The sequence below is a fragment of the Balaenoptera ricei genome, chromosome 9 (assembly GCF_028023285.1).
Source record: "Balaenoptera ricei isolate mBalRic1 chromosome 9, mBalRic1.hap2, whole genome shotgun sequence".
In the NCBI taxonomy this organism is placed as follows: domain Eukaryota; kingdom Metazoa; phylum Chordata; class Mammalia; order Artiodactyla; family Balaenopteridae; genus Balaenoptera; species Balaenoptera ricei.
The window spans coordinates 578707-604704 of NC_082647.1; the positions used below are offsets into that span (position 1 = coordinate 578707).

A 25998-nucleotide genomic window follows, 5' to 3' on the forward strand; every position below is an offset into this window, starting at 1 on the left:
AGGTTCGCGCCCTAGTCCAGGAAGATCCCACATGCTGTGGAGCAAGCCCGTGCACCACAACTACTGAGCCTGTGCTCTAGAGCCCACGAGCCACAACTACTGAGCCCACAAGCCACAACTACTGAGCCCGTGTGCCGCTACTACTGAAGCCCACATGCCTAGAGCCCATGCTCCACAACAAGAGAAGCCACTGCAGTGAGAAGCCCGTGCACCGCAATGAAGAGTAGCCCCCGCTCACCACAACTAGAGAAAGCCTGCACAGCAACAAAGACCCAACGCAGCCAAAAATAAATAAATAAATTTATATATAAAAAAAAAAAGACCCCATTCTGGCCTCAGATGGAAGCTTCTTGGTGGAAATGTCTTGGGTGTCTGAGGTGGGTGGGCAGGAGGACAGATGGTACCTGATGGTCTTCAGGTGGGGTTAACACTGGGTGGGCAACTGGACGAGAACCTGGGCACAGAACAGCCCCTGAAGTCCAGCGATGAACACTAGTGGGGCCGGCGTGGAGGAGCAAACGCTGGGGCTGGGGAGGGGACCTCTAGGACGGCCGCCTGGCTCCCCTAAACAGCATCCGTCGCCACAGCAAGCGCCTCACTGGGCCCGGCTGGGCTGGCGGGCCTCCGAACCCGGAAGAGGCCTGGGGTCAGGTCCCCGGCCGCCCACTGCCTCTCTCTTGAGTTGTGGCCCTTCTGGGGTCTCAGAAATGCGGCTGCCGGTCCTCAGCCCCACGGGCCCCTGGGCCCCGAGCGTGTGAAGGAACCATCCTCCCTCCTCCCTCCCTTTTTTCTTCTTTTCCTTCTAAAGCTTTCTTGAGGTCTGAAAGAAGCAGACCAAATCAGTATTTTTGTTGGAAGCTCTCAGAACATTTTTCTTTTTTTTTCATTTTAGTGTTTAGCGACCACAAGCTGGGTCTGTCAGCTGCTGGTCGTGATCTACTGGTGTACCCAGCATGCCATGGCAAATTTGATAAACGGAGCTATTCTGTTTTATTGCACTGGAAAAAATAGAATAATAAGATGCTTTAATTTGACAACTTGGAGACCATGAAAAAGTACAGTCAGTTTGAAAAAGAGATTAGGTAACAGCAATAAAATCAACACGGTATGAATCATGGGCCACCCGGAGAGCCTGAAAAGGCCCGTGTGATCTGGACATTCTGAGGCCGCTGGCTGAGGAGACTCGGCCCTTGGCCGCTGCTGGCTCTGTGCGGAGGGGCTGCCCGAGGGCGGGCTCAGCATTCTGGCTCTCTTATGGCCGATTTCGGCAGCTTAATGGGATTTCCATGGAATGGCTGTACAAAATCCACTTTGTGAGAACCCTTTTCACCATGTTTCAGGAAGATGATCCTCCTGTAGTGGCTACTGCTGTTTAGGTAATAAAAGCAGCACCGAGGAATGATCGGATTACTGGTTCTTCACTTGCCAGTAATATCCTGATTGGGCATCTAGACTCCAAGGAGGTAGAGTCCGATGATAGTTTTGTCTGGATAAGTCTCAAGTTCATGGCGCTATAAATCTTGGATAAAGATGTTGAGGACGTGGCCTTTTAAGGATTGTTTTATCAGCAAGATGTAGAGGCCAAGTCTTGGGTTTTGATCTTCACCAGTGGGCCGTTCTCGTGCTTCTCTTGGGCTGTTCCAGTTCCTGAAGCGTGCCCTTGGGAGTTAAGCTGCAGTGTTCGCGTGTCGGCCTCTGCTCAGGGCCCTGGGGGTGTCTCTGAGGACGTCCCTGTGCTGGGCAGTGAGGACCAGTGGCCCGTCGCCCCTCCTCTTGTCCACGTTCCCGCAGGAGCCCTCGCTGAGCTTGCTGTGGCGGAGACTACAAATGAGACCAATTGCATGGCTCCGAAGGATCAGGAAGAAAGTTAGGATTTGAATATTCTGAAGTCGTCAGTTTGGGGGCAGCCCTAGTGCTTTCTGTGATCCACGTTGCTCTGGGCCCACTGAGCAGGATTTTCCTTGAAAAATTCCTGAATCCTGGGAGAGAAGTTGTGCCCATCTGTCTGTAGTTTGCCCAGATGGAGGGGCCGCCATTTGTAACCTGGGGGAGTTTTCAAGTATCCTGGGAGTCCATTTGTCTGCATCAGAGAAGCGATTCCTTTAAGGAGGCACGGTTCTCCTGCTGTGTCCTCGGCCATTCAGGCTTATACCCTCACTTCACTGTGTCCTCAGTTCTTGATGACGTCCTACCCTTTCCGTGGAGAAGGGGCTTGGGGAGGATGGCGTGTCCCGGCCGCAGGAGAGCTTTGTGCGTGGAGGAGCTCCCTCCTGGGGAGTGAACCCTGAGTGGTGTCGCGCCCACTTCGCAATGAGCGGCTGCTTTTGCCACGACCACCCGGGCCCAGAGGGAGGTCTCAGTCCCTGCAGCAGAGACACAGACTGCACGCACACCCCGAGCTGGCCCGGGTCACTGAGCTATGGGAACGTTGTCATCGCAGCGCGACTCAGCCTTGGCCAGCTGACCAGGGAGTGCACAGGTGGAGTGGTTTCCTGCCCTTGAGGTTTCCCCACCTTCCCCGAGCAGAAACGTGAACTTGCCCCTCTGGGTGTGCGCGCGTTCCCACGCCTCTCCTGGGAACTCATCCCACGCTCTGGTGCCTCTTCTGGATCCGGGCCCTCTCCCCCTTCCTGATTTATTTAGTCATTTCCTCCCACTTCTCTTCTTTTAATAGAGACGGGCTCATATTAAAAAGTTTGAAAAGCAGAAAATCTGAGGAAAGTAGAAGTCACTGCCCAGGGAAAACCTCTGTGTTAATAGTTTAATGGCATTTCTCCAGCCTTTTTTCCTGTGCAGATTTTTGCATAGTCACCAGCATATTAAACCTATAGTTTTGTATCCTGAGCAGTTAATAGTCTAAACCTGCATTTTCTGATGCTACGAATAACTGTTTGCAGACCTTCTCTTTTATATCTGCCTAATATTCAAATCATGTGGTTGTAACATAACTTTAAAAAGCATTTCCATGGTTTTTAATATTTAGGATGCATCCACTGTTGTTTAAATTAATATAAGTATCATAGCAAAGAAGAGCTTTGTGCCTAAGGTTTTCAGTAGTATTTTGCATCGGTTTCCTAGAATATATTCTCACACCCAGAGTACTGGGTCGTGGTCTGTGGGGCTTTGGAGGCTCGTGGCGTGTGCTGGCAAACCGGTTTCCATCACGCGGTCTTGATTTGTGCTCCCATGGCAGGCGTGAAAGCAAACATCTCACTTCTCAGCCGAAGCACGATCTTTTAAAAATCTTTGCAAATTTGATTTCCTTTTTTCTTTATATATGGAGTAGTTGATAATTAGACCTTCAGAATTTATTTTTAGGACATAGCATCTGTTTTTTGACTATTTCCCATTTCGAGTTATTGGCCATGGAATCAAATCTACTTTAAAAAAATTTGGAAACCTGCTTTCCTAATATTTAGTATACCTGTGGGATTGCACCTAAACTCTCTTTTCTGTAATCTGTTCCAGGATGACGTAATCTCTTTCTCTCAAGAGTCACTTTTGGAACACTTACATTTGTTCTCTAATGGCCAAAGTTATTTCAGTTTGCTCTTTAAAGCTGTCCTTTTTGTCTGTCGCCCTAGATCTGAGGGACCCCTCATGCACAGCGACCCCCGGTCCTGCCAGCTCTCCCTCTGCAGTATCTTCTGATTCTCTGGTTTTCATGCTCACAAGGACCCGCGCTGCTGCTTGGCTGCATTTCCCTCCTGACTGGTGGACCTGCCCCCAGTCCCCTCCCCCTCCATGCGTCCCACCCACTTCGGCTGTGGTCCTCAGTGCCTGTCTTCCCACAGAGTCGCGTCCAGACCCCTGCGGCCAGTGCGAGCCTTTGAGGTCACTCTCCACGTGGCTGCCACCGCCGGGTTGCCTTTAAGGTGACCTCCCTCCACCAGGTTGCCTTGCACGTTGTCCTCGGGCTCCTTCCTTTCCCGGCCCTCTTCCCTCGTCCAGACGCCCCCCCCCCTCCACCTTCCTCCTGCGTTCCTGCACCCGCTGAGCTTTCCCTCCGGCTCTTCACCAAAACACCGACCTTGTCCTGCCACGGATCTCAGTGCCTGGAGTTTTCTTCAAGGGTTTGTGTTTTAACTTCCCTTCTGGGTTGAAGTTTTTCGAGGAGTCTTGAAGTACTACCTTTCCTCTGCTAGGGCTCTGCTATCATGGGCACGCAGAAAGTACTTACTGATTTCTGGACAGTTTGCATCCAGACACGGAGGCCTGTTGGAGATGAACGGTGGCAGTCCACTGAGTGAGGGGTCCTTTCCTGACCCATGCAGTTGCTGGGAGCACAGCACTTCCTCTTCAAGGACGTGCCCTGGACCAGCAGGGGCGCTGGTCAGATGGTACCGGTCGTGGGGTGAGCGCACAGAGCGCCCTTGCCCACCCACCCTCCTCCTTGCCTCTCATGGGTTCCTGCCCAGCAGTGCCCACCTGCCTTGGCCCCTGTTGGCCTGGCCTCCTCGCTTTCTGCCCCCAGGTGTGACCTCCATCCTGGCCATGGACGGGCACGGCGCACGGGCTAAGTTGTTGTGCCGAGTCAGGGCCTCACTCGGACTCTCTGCTGGCTGGGGTGACCCACAGGACTTGCGCTCGTCCCAGAAAAGGCCATTTCTGGAACCCGCTTGGGGGCCTGCCTGCCTCCCGGGACCAGACCCTAACCCGGGTGCGAGCATGAGTCCTGCCGGCTGCGGATGGGGAAGCAGAGGAGGAGGGGCTTGGAGAAGCTGGCCAAGTGCGGCTGGACGCAGCGGTTGGCGGGGGAGACGGGGGGGGGCTCTCCTCTCCCCCACCCTCGGCTGCAGGGTCCGTCTCTGCCCTCAACAGGCCTCCCGTACCCCCTGCTCCAGCGTTGGATTCCATTTTACGCATCTGTTGAGCTCTAAGGAGAGAAAGTAGGGCTCCCCATCCAAGCTCACTTTGTCCCGCTGGAGGGTTTTCATGTGACACGTGACCCCAAGGCGAGTCCTCTGCAAGCAGCATCTGAATGCAGCTGCATCTGCACCTGCTGCGTGGACCAGGCTGCTGCCTGCCTGTGATCGGAGGGGCAGCGCCAGGTGGGGCTAACCCGCCCTCCTTCTCGTACAGCCTCGAGGGTTCTGGGTGGAGAGCGTAGGGCCGTTTTGGCTGTCCACGGGCGTCCCTGGTGACGGGGAAGAAATGAGGGGACGCCCACATCCGGGTCGGTGCCTTTGAGAACCAGAGCTGTGGAACGAGGGGCTGTGCGCCTGTAAAAGTCTGTCCAGAGCCCTTGAAACTTACAGAAAGGGCGCATTACTGAGGGCACAGATGTTTGTCTGTTTTAGTTTTGCTTTAATGGAGAGTTTGGCACCTTCTCCTGAGTCAACATGCTTACTTATGTGTGTTGGTTTAAAGCTGAATAGCTGTTTGGAGGGTAGAAAATGGGAACCAAATATGTATTACCCATAAAATGTAAATGGCACTGGTTTCCGGAACTTTCTAGTGTACCAGTTTTTGCAGAGACATACTGTCAGGTAGTAAAGCACTCCCAGAGTCCTTAAGAAGGATACCATGCTGTGAAGCTTATTTAAAATAAAGCTTATGAGAAATAAAATTGTGTCTTTTGTTATTTTCTAGCGGACATACACCATTTAATTGAATGTTAGTGATGACGCCAAAAATCTCCTCTTCCAGGAAGTCTTCCTGGTTGATTTAGAACCCCCTCCTCCTCTGCCCTGAGCAAGGTGCATGTGCGCACCTCCCTCACCACAAGCTCCGAGGTCCGGGGCCAGCGTGTCACCTGACACACGGGCATCGTCTGTGGCAGTTGGCAGAATGAAGGAAGTTGTTGGAGATCAAGGAGGAAACGGCAAAGTCTAATTTTGCATTGAGTCACAGCGTGTAAATTCTCACTGTTTATATTCACATCTGTTAAGTGGATTTTTAAAAATAAAGACTTTGTTTTATTTCTCCTAATTATAACATATAAAATCTGGAAATAAAGAAAAGAATAAAGGACACAATAAAAATTCCCCCAAAGATAACACCACAGCTCATTCTGTTTCTTCCACTTAAGCAATTCTCTTTTCTCTTAAGTTTTCACACCGTGTGTGGCATGTGCACACAGGACAGTGGGCAGCGGTCAGCACTCGGCTCCCGTGAGAAGCAGAGCATCATTGTGAATCCTGAGCCCACTTCTGCAGTATTGTGATGATAGAAGATGGCAGCAAAGTCTTACTGTACAAAAAAGGAAAATGTTAGTTCCTGGAGTATTTACCTGCTTTTCTCTTTTTGGCTTATCATGTATTGATTCAAAGTGGATTATACTGATAATACTTGGATACATTCTCATTAAAAATGAGCAGTTTGGAAATACATAGAATAAAAAGTGAAGTGTTTTCTCCACACCCCCTCGTCCACCACATCTGAGCCCACTGAGAGGCAACGGCTTTTACCAGTTGCTGTGCGCCCTGCCAGACTGTTTCCCGTGTGCGGTGACGTGGAACGTGCCTGGTGTTGCCTCAGGAAAAAGATCTAGCAAAGAGCATGCCTGAGCGGTCTCACCGCCTTTGTCCTGTGCTGGGATAGAACCATCTGTGTCATCCGAGGCTGCTCTGTGGGCAGGACCACGGCCCCAGCTGCAGACCCGGAGCCCAGAGGTGCGGGACTGCATCCCTCGGTGTGGCCGGGAGGCTTGTTCCGCTCCCAAATCCCAATTAATCAAAACTCAAAGGGAATGGGAATTAATTACTGAGTTAAATGGTGTGAAGCAGAGTTTAATTTGGCATGTTAACAGGAAAAGAAATGCAACTTTGAGCCTCACGTGAATGACTGGAGATGAGTTAAAATTGATTCGGCTCCATTTGAGTGCCCGCCACACACACACACGCACACACACACACGCACACGCGTGCTCAGAGCACGGGCACGACCGTAGGCGCCCAGGGCTCCGAGGAGCCCTTTGCGCCTGTCCCCCAGGCTGGGCTCCTGCAGGGGAGGCGGGAGGGGCAGAACCGGGCTTCCCTCTTCTCTCACTTCCTTGCAGCTCGGGAAGCAGGAAGCTGCGCCTGGAAGTGACCCGCTTTCCTTCCTCTCAGCTCCGGGGCGGCTGGCGGGTCACCAGGCAGCGGTCAGGCTCGCACTCCCCTCCCGCTTAGCGGCTCTGGGCCCTGAACTTCCAGGGAGGTATGGGCCGCTTCTTCCTGCACCCGGGCTGGCAGTTATCGGGGGATGAAAAGACATTCATACGTCGGAAGCTGAGGACTCTGCTTCTTCGTGTCTTCATGGGGCGCCGCGTCAGCACCGTCGATGCGACCCTAATGTGTCGTATCTGCTGTGGCTTTGTAACTACAGTAATCAATACTGGGAAACGACGGGGGTGTTTAATTCTGAATAAACAGCGAGAGGATGCACGTGCCCGTGAGTGAAAGTGTAGTTTCAGGTCTTCCCTTGAGTCAGGGCGTTAAGGAAGCAAAGTCCTGGGGGTTCATCCCTGCACAGCATGGTCCTGAGCGTGCTGACGCCCGCACCTCTTCCCCAGCAGCCTGCCCGACGAGCCTCGCTTCGCCTGTCCCCGGGCGCCCACTGCCAGACTCGGTTAGGCTCTGCTGAGTGCACCCCACTCCCTGGAATTTCAGGGTGACGGTCCAAGGCCCTGTGCCCCATCCCCTGCTCCCAGGGCACAGAGGTGACCTGCTGCAGTTCCCAGTTGCCCGGTCATCGCGCGTCCCCAGGGAACAGTTAAACTGTCCCACTGGGGCCTTCGCCTCACCAGGCCTCTCCAGGACGTCCTCCGGCAGGACTTGTCCTCCAGCCAAGCAGCCCGTCCTTCCGCCAGAGCCCCGCTGCCGCCTTGCCCACCCGTCCTCAGGTGTCGCCCTGCCGGGGGTCTTCACCTCCACCTGGTGGACCCCCCCCCCACCCCACGGAGGAATGAACAGGAGTGTGAGGCGGTGTCTCCATTTCACAGGTGGACCACCGACTTGGAGGACGGTGCCCCAGCTTGGGATGTGCGCGTGGGTGAAGGTGCTCTTGAAATATTATTTTTTCCTTTTGTCCCTGTTTCTAGGTTGATTTACCAATGACTCGAATTAACCCTTCGAAATCTCTAATTGTGAAGACAGTAGAGGATAATGAATTATCTAGTAGATGAAGCCTATTTTCAGGTTTTCTGTTATATCCAAACCAGAGCTGTTTAGAGCTTTCTCTGGGGGAAAGTTAACTCGAAGGGCCAGTTATGGACAGTGTCTCCTACAGGGTCCAGGGTCCATGGATCCGCTGGTGATCTCGGCGTGTAATAGCTTCTTGATGAATGAGCAGATTTCGTGTGTGGAGTCAGAGGCCCTGTGCCTCTTCCCCTGGGATCGGGGTTTGCTGTGATGAACGGCCCGCTGCCAGTGGGCAGCGCTGCCTGGCCCTGCAGGTGGGCGGGGGCTGAGGGGATGAGAAACTACATCCACATCCCGGCGCCCGCGCTCACCAGGGCTTCCTTTCTGGCCTGAGTCTCTGCTAATTTGTTTATGCTGCAGTTTGGGTTTGGGTCTTACAAGTACTAGATCTTGTGTGTGCCTAAGAATGTCACCAATGTAAAGAGGAGAGCTATTGTACAGGAGCATCTGGGGCCTGGGTGGAAAAAATTAAGCCAAGTAGATTATATCAGAGCCAAGAAGTGTCACTATTTGAGGTTTATATTGGACTGGTATTTGCTCTGCAGTTTTTTTCTTTTCCTTTCAAGTGCCTAAAACATTTGGTTTTTAAGATATTTATGGCAACCTGTTTTTTTCTGCATTAATATTTAAAACAACATTTTTTTTTTTCAGTTTATCATTGTCAACTGTTAGATAGTTGGATGGTCTGAGTTGTCTTTGGAAGCCAAGATTGGAGTTTTAATCAGCTCATTTCAAACCACCCTAGATTTCCTGAGCCTACGACCGTGCCCTTCTCTGGAGCCCTGCGTCTGGGGATGCATTTTTGCACTTTAGGAAGCATCCCCTTCTCAGAGTTGGGAACCCTTTCCTCTCCCCCACCCCATCCAGTTGCCACGGTGATTATAAACGTGTCGCCAGCGGGGGCAGGGCTGCAGCAGTGTGGTCCAGTCTGGAGGGTATGGTCTTCTCCCAGCTGCAGCAGCCCCTGCTGGACGCAGACCACGTGGCTGCATTCGCCCTCTCTGCTCTGGGGCGGGATCGGCCCACCTCCACGGAGCTGTCCCAGGAGTGGGCTCATGCCTACCGGCCCTGGGGACGCCCACACCCTGAAACAGCTCCTTACGGACACAGTTTCTTCAGAGGATGGACATGGGTTTGTGGCAGGAAGGGTTTTAAAGTTTTAACGTGTTTCATGGCTGCTCCTTCTCTGTTAGTAGGACTCTGAGTCTAGAATTGCTGCAGTCTTGAGAGAAATATGCTACATCTTCATTCAGTTTTGGTTCATTTTGCTGGAGGCGTTGGAAGAGATTGGGAGACGGCGTTGGGGGTCACGAGCTGTTGATATTTTCAGCCACGACCAGAGACGAGATGAGGGGCGTGTGCCAGTGGTCACGCCACTGTGAAAAGCACAAGGCTATTTTTTTTTTTTTAAAGATTTTTATTGATTGATTGATTGATTGATTGATTGCTATGTTGGGTCTTCATTTCTGTGCTAGGGCTTTCTCTAGCTGCGGCAAGTGGGGGCCACTCTTCATCGCGGTGCGTGGGCCTCTCACTATCGCGGCCTCTCTTGTTGCGGAGCACAGGCTCCAGACGCGCAGGCTCAGCAGTTGTGGTTCACGGGCCCAGTTGCTCCACGGCATGTGGGATCCTCCCAGACCAGGGCTCGAACCCGTGTCCCCTGCATTGGCAGGCAGATTCTCAACCACCGCACCACCAGGGAAGCCCCCCACAAGGCTATTTTTAAAGCAAAATTTTATACTAAACTTGAGTTCTAGAGATGATATATTTTAAAAAAACTTTTGTTTTTCTTTTTTGATCTATAGGTAACCATGTTGGGATTTCAGTGGTTCAGCCAGTGGTATGTTGGTAAATGTTCAGCAACCAGCTCTGGCCGGGGGTGTGTTGATTTGCCGTCAGTTTCCACGGCCTAAATGTTGCCCCTGGGCTGATTTCCAGCCAGCCGGCTCCACCACAGGGGCGTTGGGCAGACACACGACGGTCAGCTGTCAGGAGCCAGGGCCATCCCAGGGTGAGCCTCTGTTTCAGAGGTGCCGTCTGCCCGTCCTGGTACCCTTGGGCACACAAGTTCCGAAGGGGCGGGTCTGTTGAGTGTCAGTTGACGGCTGGGTGACGGCAGGGGTCTCCGCTTCCCTCCAACTCGGGTGATTTTCACGAGGCCAAGCTTGGCGTGGGGTTGTTTTGAAACATGCCCTGGTCTGTTCCCCGGGCTCAGAGCTTGTGAGGGAGTCCGAGTGGGTTAACGCCCCGCATGTCTCTTCTGTAACTGAAACAGGGTCACACGATAACAGTGTGTTTGCATTGGGTTATGTACTTTTCTGAGTGTTTTCACACGTTATATTCTTGGATTTCTGCAACATTCCTGAGCGATTCTTTTCTCCTGAGATAATTTCGTTCTCATTTAACAGGTGGTAAACTTGGTCTCTTAGATGTTAAATTGGGTGAACGCGGCAGAATCTAGAACCATGGGTGACCCACTGTGCCTCCAACTGAACTCATCATTTGCTTCCCACAGCTGCACAGAAGCACGGGGGGCTCACCATCATGGGCCTTCAAGGGGCAAGTTCTCGATTTGCTACTTGTGAACCCTTCATGATGTTGGCAGAAGTGAGGAAATGGTCGTTTATGGTGAGATGGGTGTTGAAGTGAGAATGACCGCGTTGCGAGCACCTTTGCAGGAGCCGGGGCGGGGGCTGGTGGCACCAGCTGGGCAGGCTGGTGACTGGTGGTGTCTTTTTGCTCTGAAAACAGATTCCAGTGATAGAATGAGCCAGGAGTCTCACGCACACCCAAACCCTGGAGAAACCCCGGGCCAGGGTACCCATCAACTGGGAGGCTCTTGGTTGCTTTCACTTTCATGAATAAGAGAAAACGATCTGTGGCGGGGCCTCCCCTTGATTCATGTGGCTCGAAATCAATTTTGTTAATGGGGTTTTAAACTTGTTCTCAGAACTGGAAGAAATCCCAGAGACCGGAAACTGGTGGTGCTGCGTGTGGGTGAGACGCTGTGGAAATCAGGCTGTGGCCGGCCTGTGGGCTTTATCAGGAGGGCGGGGGCGCGAGAGGGAGAGGGAGGCTGGCCCTGTGGCCAGGGAGGTTCTTCTTTCGTCTCCACGGAGAAGGTTCACCGGCTCAGTCATCTTCCGCCCTGGGGGAGTGCTCTTCCCCAGCGTCCTGCTGTGAGGTTTGACAGGAGGACCGTTCGCTTTCCTGTTTTCTTCCTCCATTTTGGAAAAAAAATAACAGCTGTGATTTTTGCTTAGAATAGAACTGATCCTCTGAGAGTGCTTGGAGAGAAAGAGGGGGAAAAGCGTGATAGCCTGAAGGGCTCTCAGTGGTGGGATTGGTCTGGACAGACCTCAGGCTCCCCAGACCTCCCACTGCTCTGGGTCTGTAGAAGTCAGGCCAGCTCAAGGTCAGGAGTCCAGTTTTTTGAACAGCGTAACGTGGTGAAGAGATTGGAAGTGGCACAAGATTAATGGATGCGTTAGAATAGTGATTACCCGGGCTGTGGTCCAGACGTGACTGGCCTAACCAGGATGACCAGGGTTTTAAGTCCTTGAGGGGCCAGTCCGACAGGGTTGGGGCGGGGGGCGGGTCACCATGCAGGTCCTGGCCCCTCCCTGCAGTGTTGCCCTGCCCTCAGGAAGTTCCTGGCTGCCTGGTGGGCTCACCTGAGGCTGGAGCAGGCCCTCCCCACCCCCGTGCCTTCTGTGCCCACCACCAACATGCAGCTCACCCCTTCCTTGAATTCTACGGGATGCACGAAAATCCACCGAGATGCGCACTCAGGGTGTGTGTCTCCCTCTCTGTACGCTACACCCCAAGTAACGTGGGGTCCTGAGCTTGCTCTCCCCCTGGGCCGTCCGCACCGCCCTTCGCCTCGGCCCTCTCTGGCCCACACCTCCCGCCTCAGACGTTTGTTCCTCTGTTGCTGAGTCCTGTTCTGTCGATGAGTGGGCCGTGTTTGGGTTGTTTCCGGTGTTTGGCTGTCGTAGGAAGGCTGCTGTGAACACCCTGTGTGGGCCTTTGGGGGTGGAGGAGGAGGAGGTAGGGCTTGTCTTGGGGTGCCTACCTGGGAAGTTCCCCTGAGTCTGGTTACTTGAGATTCTGGTAAGATGCAGAAATGTAAGAAATAAAAATAAAGAAATAAAAGGCAGATTATCCCACATGCCACTAGGAAAACACACAGTTGGGAAAACACATAATAGGATTGCCTATTGGTCAGTCTTAGTTCTTCAGCAAAATGGAATAAATTTTATGTTCCCAGTTGTTGAAATGAAACACTATGACCTTATTTGATTATAACCTATGTCCAAATGGAATTCTCCCATCTCTACTTTATTATTTCCCAACATGTCAGACCTTGTTATGATGGTAGGAAAAATCCCCGTTCCTTATGTTTTCCTTTGGCTAGAGTTTCTCTCTCACTTGCCAAGTGGCCTGAACAAATTCTATATGGCTACTGACCTGGTAGGATTCTGTTGTTCTTATTTGTTTCAGTGAACAGAAATGTACTCGAGCATTATCAAGACCCCCGTGGGTCGTGGGGTCAGAGCGGGGGCCAGTTGTCAGTCTCACATGTCCAGAGCCCAAGTCATCAGAGCCCTATCTTTAGTCTGATGGGCTCTGGCCTCTGTGGACTTCAACCACCGAGTCACGTTTCTCCCTCTGGCCTGGTCAGGCTGGGGGTCGGGGAGTCTTGAGATGCTTACACCCATTGTCTCAGCAGGGGTGGTGGGCTCTTCTCTGCCACAAACAAAGGTGCATCAACAACTTGCATCTTGTTTCTTCACTCTTTAAAAGGAATCACAAACAAAACAACTAGACCCAAACTTTACACATTTTGGGTCTGCTCGCTGTGGATTAATGTTTTCATTTCCTTAATCTGAAAGCCTGAGGCCATTGATTCATCTGGCATGTGTGCGTGTGCACCGTCATTGACACAGTGTGGTCATGATATCTGAAGCAAGAGCATATTGGACTGAAAGTCAGAAAACTTAGGGCCAGTCTAGGCTCTACCAGCAGACATTTCCTTGACCTTCTATTTAAGTGAATTCTCCATGGAAGGAGCCAGTTTTCTCACCTATAAAATGAGGAGTTTGGCTACATCAGGGGTTACAAACCGTGGCTGCCCATTAGAAACACCTGGAAGCTTTTAAACAACTGATGTCCAGGCGTCGCCTGGCAGAGTCGGATCAGGATTGGGGAGGGGGCGGTCGGCATCCGCGTTCTTTCTTTTTCTTCTTTTCTTCTTTTTTAAGCTCCCTGAAGTGATTCTGATGCACAGTCATAGTTGAGAACCGCTGGGCCAGATGATTTCTAAGAAACCTTCCAACCCTAAAAATTCCATGACATCTACACTAAAATGCCAGCTGTGCTTTGTGCAACAGAGCCAAAGGTATGGAGGGGGTTTTCAGTCTCCTCATTATTACTTGTATGGTTTGTTAGAAAGAACATCATTAGCATAGAAGATATTTGTCTGTGGACATGCAAATCAATGCAAATGACTAATCTGCCATTTAAGAAATTGCAGATTGCAGCACAAAACTGTCTTAGGTAAATAACCCTAGTCCAATTAGTTGACAGTATTCTGTACTTCGTTATTAAGGATATTTGCCAAAACACAGAAGACTGTAAAAATGCTACAAAATATTATTAATACCTGCACAGTGTTTTACAATTTATGGGAGATTTCATATACTTTATTTCACTTGAGCCACAAAATTCCAGTTGTACCCTAGACTGACTACTTGTATGGCTGTTTGGTCAGGTAGAAATAGGGTAGGGTGTCAAGGAAAGCAGGGGTGTAGACAGTTGGCAACAACGCAGTACAGCCCAACCCAACAAGGCCAGATCTGGGAGGGGGCTGCCAGGTCTTTGGCAGTAGAATTACCTAAGTTTTGGAGGCCAGTGACTTACACATATGCCATGTAAGGTGAGGGGGTGAATTCTGTGTTTGCTTTACGTGCGTCCTTTTTGTTGCCGCACAGATGCAGACGCATCATGCAACAGAAAGACCACCGGGCGAGAGGGCAGGGGGTCTGGGTTCAAGGTCTGAAAGTAGGTCCCCAGGTGAGCAGCTGAGCACATGTGACCCTGGGAGCTCTATGCTGTAGACTCAGGGGGTCAGAGACCGTGTGCCCGAGGCCAGCAGGTGCCTGGCGTGCGACTGGGTCTTAGCAGGCGTCTATGGAGGCCATGTACTTAGGGCAGTGTCTGGTGTGTGGCATCTCTCACCAGTCTGGGTGCTGCTTATGGGCATGGCTTGTGGTCTGTCTGCCCCTGGAATGGGAGTTGCATGGGCAGGGTCTTGACTGTCTCTGGCTAATTGATGTTTCTGGGCATCTACAACAGGGCCCACTGCAGGGCTGGCTGAAGTAGAGGTCAGTGTTTACTTTGTGTTTATGGGACATGGTGCTTTTAACTTTCCCTCAGTTAACTTTATCAAAGCAATGTATATACGTAGTTTCGAACAGTCAATTAACACGAGGTTCCAATAAAAGCAGAACACCCCGCCCCCCTCCCCAGGCTGCCTGTCCGGGGAGCATTTCCCACAGGAGCATCGCCTGGCCGTCCAGTCTGAGGTCCGGCGGTTGCCTCTGTGTATCCACGTTGTGCACTTCCACCCTCGGTCACCGTGGTCCCCTGGTCCTTCTCTTGTTCCTACTGTAACAGAGCAGGACCCTATGGGGCCTTCCCAGGACAGACCCCGCATGTCCTCTGCCTGCCTTTTGTCTGTAGGAAAACTTTAAAGAATAAATTTAATCAGAGAAGTCAGAAAATGCAGAAGCAAAGGAAAACAGTGAAACAAGCAAAATAATAATAGTTTAGCCGTTGAAGTCAAGGCCCTTCAGTTCCTCCTCAGGGCCGCAGATCATATTCTGAGCTGCTTTGTAGATCCTGAAGCGCCCCCACTAGGTTGACTACGTGACGACCAGACGTAGCCGTGACACAAGCTGCCACAGTTCCGAGAACTGGCCTCGAGGAAGCAGCAGCGAACTGCCCTGGACCTGAAGCCTAACTGTATTAAAACAATCGGGAGGACGCCGGTCGGACGTTGCACGAGCAGTTTCAAGGTGGCGGCGGGAGCTGTCCGAGCTGCCCTGCCGTGCGTCCCAGCAGCGGGGCGGGGCGGACAGGCCGCAGGCGTCCCGCGAGGTGGGGGATGGAGCCGAAATCGCCCCCCGCCCCGGAGGTGGGAGATTCCTCTTGTAACTCCTCCCCGACTCCTCGAGGGCCGCGCACGGGCTTCTTGGGATCAGGCCGAGCGCCTGTGGAGCGGCGGACGCGCGGGGGTCTCCGAGCGGCGCTGCCCCACCGAGGCCGCGGCTCTGGGCTCCCCGAAAGGGCGCCTGGCCGGGCGGGCAGGCGGGGCTCCTCGCTCCTTCCTCGGGCCGGTTCACGCAGCGCGCGGTGGGGAGCGTTTCGGGCCCGACCGCTCTGTCGCCGATTCTCGGGATCCCAGCGGGGCGGGGGGCCTCACGCCCGCTGGGCCAGCTGCTGGGCGTGCCCGAGCCCTGGACGGCCCGGTGTCCTCCGGCCCCACCGCCGGTCCCTCTCGCAGGTCTCAGAGCTGCTGCCCCGGGGAGCGGGAGCGAGTGCCACCCTGCATGCAGCCCGTGGGCAAAGCCAGCTGCTGGGGCACCGCTCGTGGGGAGCCCTGCGTGCGGACAGGGTGACCCTCCCCCCCGGCCACGCCTGGCCGAGCGGGCACGAGGCGGTCCCCGCATGCCCTGCCTGAGCGTCCCAGAAAACGAAACGGAGCCGTCCGTTCTCACATGCACACAGCGGTGCCCTCAGATCCTGGCTATCCAGGGCGCGGAGAACCCCCGAGTCATAGCGCAGCGTTACCTCACGTTTAAGTGTAAGTGCTTTATAGCACCTCATAAAATTTAAGTCAGTCTTCTAAACATTGTCATTGACAGTGAGGATGGCGTGGAAAAAGGCTGGATACTTGCGTAGAGGTGGGATCCAATCAAACTCGATTAAAAATTTCCACAGATATTCCTCTGGGCAGAAGTAGGTTAAAAAAAGCATAATACAGACTAATAATTATTAAAAGTCATTCAAGAGTGATATTTTTTTCTACGCAATCCTGTTCTCAATTTTAACTGATTCCCTTAAGATCAAAGTTTTTAAAAATGTACTTTGGTTTTCTCCTTCATTTCCTTTATCCCAGGACAGGGTCCCTCTCCAGTCGCGGGTAGAGGCGGTCAGTCTGCCCTGCAGGGTGAGGCCTTGCTCCCTGGGACCCCGTGCCTGCCGAGCGGGAGTCACAGTGAGTCCCTGAGGGCTTCGGTGTTGGCACAGTGGCCTGTAGGCATTGCTTATTTTAAGCAAAAGGTGCTGACTGGTAAGGCCCAAAGCGCAGAGTTTTATGGAGGTTTTATTTATTTTCCATTCTAAAAGCAGTATTCTTCATTAAAGAAAAATTGGGAAGAAGACGAGCCCGTGGTCCTGTCACCTGAGACAACTTAGTTTTGATCTCTTTTTTCCTGTGTTTTTCCTGCATTTGGACACGTTTTATGCATTTATAAACATATTGTTACTATAATTCTCTCTTGAATATATACAATACATATTTTCCTATCTAATTCACTCTCTTCCTAAATATAACCTTTAAAAGAGTAATAGTTTGGGGTCCTAAAATTAATATCAAAATCACAATCCCTCTTTACTGCTTAGGTAATCCGTTTCTTCATTAGTTCATTCACTCACCGTTTTGTGAAGGGACTTTGATTTATGAGTGTCAGTGCCAGAAACTGACTGGAGCTGGAGTTTCACACCACCCCAAGCATGCAGGGATGTGGGAAGGCAGACATCTGAATAATGGTAACGGGAAAACACTCTCCCACCCCAAAGATGGAGCATCTAATCCCACCTCATGGTGGGAGAAGAGGAAGGTCCAGGCTCACAGGTTTAAGGATGAGTAGCATTGTGGAGAGAGAGAAAAAATTCTAGGCAAGAGTTACTACTAAGTTTTTACAGCTGGTTTAAATGTCACCTTTTCTCTGAATCTTCCCTGATCTTTCATGGTGGTTGTTTGTATCCGTTTTCCTCCCCCCGCCCCCGGGGAAGGGAAGTTTTGTATCACCCGTGACCCAGTGCTGGCACATGTGAGGCGTCAGTGTGTTTAGTCCATTTGGCGACGCTGACCATCTTCACTTAGGCAGCGTGAGGAGAAGGGAGGCTTTCCCGTGGACTCAGCTGCTGTCCAGAGAGACCTGCATCTCCAGGAGGGCTGTGCGTGGTACCACTGCCCGCCCATCCATATATGTGTGCGTACGCATGGGGGGCTTTGCCTTAAGAAGTCTGTTTTAGAAGAAATGAACAGTAGAGAGCAAGTTATTACAGTGACATTGTTTATAAAAATACCACCTTTCTATCTAACTTCCAAAGCATTGATAAATCCAGTGGTAATTAAACAGCTTTGGAGCATAACACACAGAAAACCTTCAAATTCTCTATTACAAAACAGCATTGATACAAAAAGCTGTAAAAGATAGCCCACAGTCAAAAAAATCATAGTACAGTACCACTCAAACAGTCTTATACATATCCTAAATAAAATATTACTAACATAATCTAGTAGCACATTAGAAGAATAGTATGTCAGAATCAGTTGGGGCTCATTTCAAGAATGAAGAATAATTCCATAGTAAGGAATTAATATGACCTACCATATTAATAGGTTAAAGGGGGAAATACATGTATTTATTTGCAGAGTACCAAAATGAGATTTGAGAACATTTAACATCTATTCCTTAACATGATAAGATTTATAGGTAGATAGGTTGTCAAAACCCAGCTTAACTACATAGATTTCAGCGTCCACATGTACATGCATACCTGCTGTGTACGTGACTTTAGTCCTGTCACTGAGCACAGCGTCGACAGCACCAGCCCAGGGCTCTCAGCCTTGCCCCACATCAGGGTCACCTGGGAGCATTCAGGGGCTTCTGCTGTCTTCATTCTGCCCCAGATCAATGGAATCAGAATTTCTGTATTAGCTAATCAAATAAATGTGAAAAACATAAGAGGTATAAAACCAAAAGGAAGAGACAACCTGATCATTGTTTTCAAATGATATGATTATGTACCTGGAAAACCTCAATGAACCCATGGGAGAACTACTGACAGTGTTCAGTGGGGTGACTGGCTACACGATGAATGTAGAAATGAAGAATTTTCCTAAATACCAGCAATCAACAGAAGACACAGTGGAAGAAAGCAACAATGAAAAAAGTTAAACCATCTGGGAATAATCTGAAGAATGTGCAGGTCATTTATGAAAACCCCTCAAATTCTGCTGAGCAAGTTTCTGCTTCTGAGTGTGATGACCAGTTTGCAGCAGACCCATTTTACCTTAAAATGAATAGAAAAGCTGGATAAAGTAGAGAAAACTTCCAGTAGAAGACACCAGGGAGTTACAAAGACAGCCAGGACTTGAAGTGCCAGGGCCGCAGGAAGAGGAGCCAATTGAGGCCAGTCAATAATCGATGCTCTCAGAGGGATGGCAAGAGAGAGAGCAGCCGCTCAGAAGCAGTTATGTTGACTTCTGGGGGCTGGAGAGCTGTGGTTCAGGGCCTGCCAAGGTGCGGGCACCCTGGCGGGCAAGCTAGGCTTTCAGTCGGGGCCCCTGAAAGGCCGTGAGTACAACAGGAGAACCGCGGATGGGCAAGCCCAGTCTCTCAGCCCAGCCCAGCCCACGGTGCATCGAGGCCCTTTGCCCTGCACCGCTGGCTGCGGAAGCTGAAGAAAAGCCCTGTGTGGGGTAAGATACCAGCGAGAGCCTATTCCACTGTTCACACGCTGGGTCAGCATTTGGTCAAAGCTGCCTCGCGCGTCAAGTGACAGGACTGAGAGAAGACAGGCAGACGGTACAGGAAGATGCGAAGTGGTGCAGGTATTGAAGTCATCAGCCTTTGACACTGAAATAACGATGATTCAGGTGTTTGAAGCAATAGTTGATAAGTGGAGAATTTCAGAGAAGTACAATCAGCAGAAAAGAACCACGTGGAAATTCTAGCCCTGAAAAATGCACGTACTGAATTTAGGAACGTAATCGATGGGTTAGTAGCAGATCAGACATAGTGGAAGTGGGGATGAGTGAAGGAGGTCAGAAGACCATATCCAGAGAGAAAAAAGGATGGAAAATGTATAGAGAGGGAGAGACCCATGAGGCTTGTAAGGAGGCCGCTTACTGTGAAGTATAGTCCACAAAGGGGAGGACACAGAGAACGGGCAGAAGCAGTGTTTGAAGAGGTGAAGACTAGCAGGTTTCCAAAACGTGGGAAAGACGTCGAACAAAAGTTCAAGAAGCACCACGAATCCCAGGAAGAATATGCCCGCGTGCCCACCTGCACACACACACGCGCGTGTGCACACACACATGCACTCTGGGAACAGTATAGTGAAACTGTTGAAAATACAAATTTTAAAAAGCTAGAAAGGCCAGAGAAAAGACGTATAACCTCAGAGGTTCTAAGAAGACTGCAGGGAAGATGGCAGTAAGTCCCAGGTCTTCCTCTTTTCCTGCACTCGTGCCCTCTGCCAAGCAGCTCTCTTTATAAATGGCGCTCGTTCTCCACTGCCTTATTCTGGACCCAGCTGCTGGCTCACCTTGGTCAGCCAGACGAGGGTGGAATAATGAGGTCCTGACACGGGGACCTCTCTTGCTTCTCCAGCGTTGTCATGAAGATATGACTGAGCCACCCCCTGGCCCCAAAGGAGGAGGAGGGTCACCGGGAACACAGCCACCCCTAGCTGACCCCTAGCTCATTCACAGACTGATGTGAAATTGCATGTGATTGTTGCTTTCAGCCCGTGGGTTTTGGGAGTGTTTCCTTATGCAGTTGACAGCAGCTTTGACAGAGTTGGGAGCGGCTAGAAGATAATGGAATGATATCTTTAAAGAACTGAAAGAAAATAACTGCCAAACTGAACTTCTATACCCAGAGGAAGTATCCTTCTAAAAGGAAAGGGAAATTATGACATTTTCAGGCCATCAGAAAAAAAAAAAAATAGAATTTATTGCTAGCTGCCCTGACTAGAGAACCACCACCAGGAGGTCTTCAGGCAGAAAGTCTGTGACCCTAGATGGCAGCAGAGGGAGAAGGGCATGGAGGGCAACGGGGAAGGCACGTACACAGCCAGTCTGGACTCTGCCAAACTCAGGCTACAAAGGGGCGAATTGCTGGGAAGACAGTGTTTCTGCGTAGGAAGGTTTAACGTGATAGCGTAGCAGTTCTCTCTGAATTAACCTTGATGTCTAAGTGAGCACAACAAAACATTAACAAAATTTCTTTTGAAACTTAGCAAACTAGTTCTAAAGTTCATGTTGAGAAATAACAGGAAGGTTGTGAAGCAGGGAAGTTGTACGGGGGCCGTTGACCATCCCACGCCTGGTGCTCTGAGATGATGGAGTATTTACACCCGAGTGGCCGTGATCATGAACAGACAGACGGATTGAAGGAAAAGAATAGAAAGCCTAGAAATAGACCCAGTGCATATGGGTATTTAGTATATGATAATGATGGCATTTAAAATCAGCGGGGAAAGATGTATTATTCAATAATGATTTGGGGACAACTGGCCAGACATTTGGAAAATATATAGCTGGATCGCTCCCAATTTTCTTACCCCAAAATAAAATCCAGATGGCTCAAAGACTTAAAAGTATAATGGGACTTTATAAGTACTAGAAGAAAACTTGGGGGAATTTTTAATAATTTTGACAGGGAATTTATTTTATAAAGCAAGACAGAAAACCCAATATCTAAGAAAATGTAAAATGCACATCCTTTTAACTCACCAGGTCTACTCCCATGAAAGTCCATGATGAATATGCTTAAGTATGTTTGTAAAGAATTAAATGTAAAATGATTCTTTGAAACATTGGAATAGAAAAAAAGCATGAGCATCCTAAATATCCTTCAAATTATGGTTTATCCTCAAGATGGAACTGTGTATGTGCAGATATAGAAAGATCTGAAGATATTTTGAATGAAAAAATGAAGATGCAGAACAGCTGGAATCCATACTAGAAAAAATGAAATTGGACCTAATTTCTTTCATATCGGTCAACTCCTATATACTTAAGTGAAAACTGTTTTTAGATGGGAACGTAACATTTTCATGACCTCAGAGTAGATAAAGATTTTGAAACAGGACTTAAAAAACACCAACCACAGAGTAAAAGATTGATAATTTCAACTACCTTAAGATCAAGAACCTCTCTTGATAAAGACAGAGTCAAGACAAGCGACAGTCTTGGGAGAAGGTGAAGTACGTGCACCCAGGAAAGGCCTCACGGTCAGTAACATAAAGACTCCCAACAAATCTTTAAGGAAAAGGCAGACAACCAAGAAAAAATTGGAGGAACACTTGAGCAGGAACTTCTAAGGAGGAAACGCAGTGACACAAATGTATCGGATGGTGTTCAACCTGGTTGTTGAATCAGAGAAGTGAAAGGGAACCACGTGACACACAGCAGACCGCTGACTAGATGGGCAGGAGCTCCAAGTCCTCCAGTTCTGGGCGCTGCTGAGAACGCAGAGCGCGAGAACGCTGGCCTGGCGGTGGAATAAACACCACCCGAGCTCCAGCAGGTCCCTGGATGGCAGTAGGCAGCGCCCTGGGGCCCTGAAGACGCGCACGCAACAACGTTCATAAGTAGGGTTGTTTGTTAGCTTCCCAGTCTGGAAATCCTCAAACGTACTTCAGGGGCAGAAGAGATGAAATAAATATTTCATACCATGAAATTTATATGTTTTGTATATTGTATGAATATTTTTCATATTCACGAATATAAGCTGAATATACTGTATATTCGTTACATTCATACAACAGGAACAAACAGTGATGACCTGGATCACATATAAAACTGAGTGAAAGAAGGAAGGCACGAGAGATTCCATGCCATGCACGTCCAGTTCTAAGAAGGGAAAGACTAGAGGACACGGCGGCCACCTGGCCAGGTGTGCTCGGCGAGGGGGTTATATTTCTGGACCTGGGGAGTGATTCTATGAACATTCACTTAATAATTGTTTGTTATATATTTTTGTGCACGTTTCTCTACGTTCATTACATTTCACAAGAAGAGTGAAAAAAATGCAAGAATAAATCCCCGTTGTGTTTAACCAATGTGTGTGTGTCCTCATGTGTGGGAAGACAGTCTCTGAAGGATGCCAAGAATCAGCTGGCATCTGTAGGTTGGGGGACTGGAATAGGAAGAAAATTTATATTCCACTGTTAATTCTTCTTTATTAATTTTTTAAATGAAAAAGGAAAAAACTCACCTTAGACTTCTACAGTGCATGTGAAAACCCTACAGTTTCAAAAAAATTCGCCAATATGCAGCTTTTCGGAGACCGTATCTAATTTGTTCAGATACAAGGGAAGGGGGCAGGGCGAGGCCCGGTGCGCACGGTGGCGCTGCCCCCGGTGATGCTTCCGCTGCTGCCGGGGCGGAGCACGAAGATACAGTCTGCTTAAACCGCCTCTGGAGGCTTGTGGCAGAACTTCCGGCACGTGTCCTGACGGCCGCACTGTGCAGGTGTGATCGTTCTGACAGGGAGGCAGGTGTGGCCGATGTGGACGCGGGCCCCTCTCCGCCTCCACCCGGGCATCCACTGTGCTCAGTTCAGCGCCCAGCGCCTCCTAACTTCTGCAGTGTCCGGAGTGGTCTGTCTTCCCTCGTTTTCACCAAATGAAACAATTTATTTAAAAGCCCTCCTGTTTCAGCGTGTTCAGCAGACAGTAATGAATATTTTTCCAATTAAGAGAGAGTTTGTACCTAAGTTTCCCTTCCTGAAGAAAAAATTAAATTCAAGGATATGCTTGTGATTTCGTTCTATAAAGTGGTAGAACTTAACAAATGAAGGTTAGATTCATCCTCAGCATGAACGTTGCTTAAAGAGCTGCCTTCAGGTTGGCTGGGGGTCACTGACAAATGACAAGATTGCCATTTTAAGAATAACAAGTTCCGGCTCTGAGGCGGGAGCAGGACCGGGAGCCGGGGCGTCGGCGTCGGGCCCAGCGCTGGAGGCCAGACTCACCGCGCACGCCGCCTTCTTTTGAAAGGGTAAGAAAAAGAAGAGGAAGGGAGAGAAACTACAGGAATCTACGTCAGTCTGGAACTGAACCTGTAATGTCTCCAACGTATGCCTGTTCATATTTTTAACTGATTAAAATGTCAAAAAAGGACCAGAAAGCAGAACAAACAGAGAGTATAGGAATATTAGCCAGACAAAAGCACAGAAGAATGGAATGAAAGACAAACCACACTAAAGTGCAAAATTGGACAAGTGTTGCCATTAAAGACAACGTGAACAATCGTCTGCAGACTTGGGTATGGGAGTGCACAGGTTCAAGAGCCTCTCTACAGGCACATCAGGCCACAGCTCAGTGTGCTGGGTCCTTCCTTGCCGCTGTGTACCAAAGATAAAGTGGAAAGAAATACTAGATCTTGAAGAGAGTTGACTGAAATGATGAAATAGATGGGCAGTATAGCCTGTGGTGAAAGATAAAAAGATTTTAATTCTTTTGTTCCAAGGTGAATGTTTATAACTTGGACCTGAGATTACAAAGCCATGAAACAGGCTACTAAATGAAAGGGTGGTTCTTTGATTCCTACAAATTTTCAAGGAGAATAGAGATTGTGATCTTTTAAAGGACTTGTATACATTATATAGTTCTTCTAAAGTGGAAATTGGGACCTAATCTATTTATGCCCCTTGAAGAATTATGGTTCTGTGAAATTTGCTTAACTTTCTGCCATCACATTCTTTTTAACTTTATGTTCTTCAGAATAATTTCATGACCTTAATTTGGCTTCGTAAATAGGTTTCTTCTAACGGGAAAGGAATACATTGATGGGAAACAAGAGGAGGGTTATCTAGGTAGTTACAATTCCCGTGGTAAATGAATATATAGACCTTCTCTTTAACAAGTTAGTGTTCTGTGAATTTGGTAAGTCTATGGCAGGCTGTTAGGGCCTAATAAACCCTTCAGTCGTGGAAGAAAAGACTTGAAACTGAGGTAATTAACTCTAAGACTTTTAAGGACAAGGATATATGCCACCAAAGGAAGTCTGTGTATGCAGCTAATCTAGGATTTGCAAATATAAGCTATGTTATTCCCTATTACCTTACATTGGTTATTGGATACTGTTGAGGAGACGTGTTGACCTTGGCATATTAGCAATGCCCAAAATGCAACACAACTAACTTAACAAAGTGCAGTTAGCTAAATGGATTATTAATAGAATCATTGCTATGGGCACTAATTAAGATGAAAACTAATTTCATGACCTGGTATAAGAAAACATCTAATCACATAAATTATCACCATTACAGAAAACTGGTTGCCTTAAGAAGCCACATCTTTAAAAGGGTGGGAATAAACCACGTATAAAAATGGTGTATCACAGCCATCTAGTCATTGGGCTTGAACACATATTAAATGCTTATGATATTTCGTATGACATATGTTAGGGTTAACAGTGATATAAAGGTACTATTTAGAATTTTTTTTCAAGATCTTTATTTCAACTAAGTGGAAACCCAAGGAAATTATATACTGTATTATCACAATAAACGTTTTTGCACATGCAAAAAAAAAAAAAGAGTAACAAGCTCCGAAAGCCCGCAGCATCGGGGTGCAGGGCCGCCTTTGCTGATGGGGCAGCGGGAGGCAGGCGTGCCCCTGGCTGCCCGGCTCATTGCCGAGCACGCTCTGTCCTGTGACGGTGGCCGCGGGCCACCGTCACTCTGCGGTGCTGAGGACCAGTAACGCGTGCTCCTCCCTTTGCCGCCTCCCTGGCCGCCAGTCCTCGCCTGTGTCACTGCCCGACTCGGCATCCAGGTGACCCCAGGAGATGGCTGTGAGCATAGGAGAGCGTGGGGAGGAGACACACACGTCCTCCTTTCCTGCTCCTTGCTCTGGAGCGTACATCACGGCAGCAAGACACCGGAACACTGGTCACTCAGAAATTCCGCCGCCCACGAAAGGCTGGGAAGAGGAAGTGCTCCGTAAACAGGTGCAACGTGGATGAATCGGCAAAGATCTTCCTCTCGCGTCACCAAAGGCTGTTGAAAGCAGAGTGGAGCCACGTGGCTGGCTTCGGGAGCCCCACTCTCTTCAGACCCCCGGAGAGAACGTGCTCCTGTGTGAACTGCCTTTTTGCGGGTGATTATGTGGGCAGTGCACACGCCCACCAGCCTGACTATTGACAGACGCATAGCCAGGAACAGTCCCCCCAGAGCCCAGCCCAGGGCTCTACCTGGGACACAGCTGCCCGAGGATGGCTCCCGGGTGGGCCACCTGGTGCCCTCTGTTGCCTCCCAGCCTCCCCTCTAGACGGTTGAGTTTGTTTGAGACCAGGCCGCGTAACAGGCAGCATGACTTCATCATATGGTGTCTTTGCCGTAAGCAAACGTGTGGGTCCAGTGCTGAACGGAGGGAGACGAGGTGAGACCAGGACTTGAGTGAAGAGGGGCCGCCTGTCGGCACCGGCCCGCAGGCCCACCGAGTGAGCTCCCTCTCAGCTCAGGCCAGAGCCTCCCTGCTGCGTGGGCGATGACCCTGCCAGATAAACCCGAGTTTATTCAGAGTGGCGTGGATGAAGTTGGTGAGTCGATGTGCGGTGAGTGAGAGGAAGAAGGAAGACGGCAGGTGCTGGCTGCAGTCACTGTGGGGCCGCAGGAGCAGGGTCTCCCTGCTTGTGTGTCTGGAGGGGGCACTGAGGGACGTGGGCCTTGCGCGTAAGCACAGCACTCGTGTCTGCGTTTCCGCCTCTGTTAGAGCAGCGTTTCAGGTTGGTCCTAGCTCCGCTGTCTTCATTTTAATACCAGTTATAACATGATTTTGA

At 49.8% G+C, this 25998-nt stretch overlaps 1 protein-coding gene across 1 annotated transcript in view; it reads left to right on the plus strand.

The window, feature by feature from the left end:
• The window catches only part of PTPRN2 (protein tyrosine phosphatase receptor type N2), a 697051-nt gene that overhangs the window by 62986 nt on the left and 608067 nt on the right, over nucleotides 1–25998 (plus strand).